Below are 635 nucleotides of genomic sequence, written 5' to 3' on the forward strand. Positions count from 1 at the left end.
CTAAAATTATTCAAATGATTCAAATATATGTTGCTGTGGCAGATATTTTAAAATATTTTATCTTCATCCAGGGCAATGGGATCCTCAACACTTCTACAGTCGTGCGCCTCAGGGCCAATAATGTGGCCCGGGTGGCCTACAGAGCAACCTGCTGTTCAAAGAAGGTAGAGCTGGTGGTAGTGGACAGGGCAAGGCAACGAGGGTGTGTGTCTGGGCTCAGTGAAGGACTCTGTGGGGGTGGTTGTGAACTCTAAAGGCCAGGGCCCCGTTTCCCAAAAGTATCTTAAGGCTAAGTCCATCGTTTCAACGATGTTCTAAGATTAATTTAGCCTTAATCTGCTACTTAGCCTTAATATGCTTTTGGGAAACTGTGCCCATGTGCCCAACTCGACAGCTGTACCTGTAGTTAGTACTACATCCACCCAGGTCTCTGTCACCAACACTACAGCTGTACCTGTAGTTAGTACTACATCCAGCCAGGTCTCTGTCACCAACACTACAGCTGTACCTGTAGTTAGTACTACATCCACCCAGGCCTCTGTCACCAACACTACAGCTATACCTGTAGTTAGTACTACATCCACCCAGGCCTCTGTCCCCAACACTATAGCTGTACCTGTAGTTAGTACTACATC

Source organism: Oncorhynchus gorbuscha, linkage group LG24 (genome assembly GCF_021184085.1).
Source record: "Oncorhynchus gorbuscha isolate QuinsamMale2020 ecotype Even-year linkage group LG24, OgorEven_v1.0, whole genome shotgun sequence".
Classification (NCBI taxonomy): Eukaryota; Metazoa; Chordata; class Actinopteri; order Salmoniformes; family Salmonidae; genus Oncorhynchus; species Oncorhynchus gorbuscha.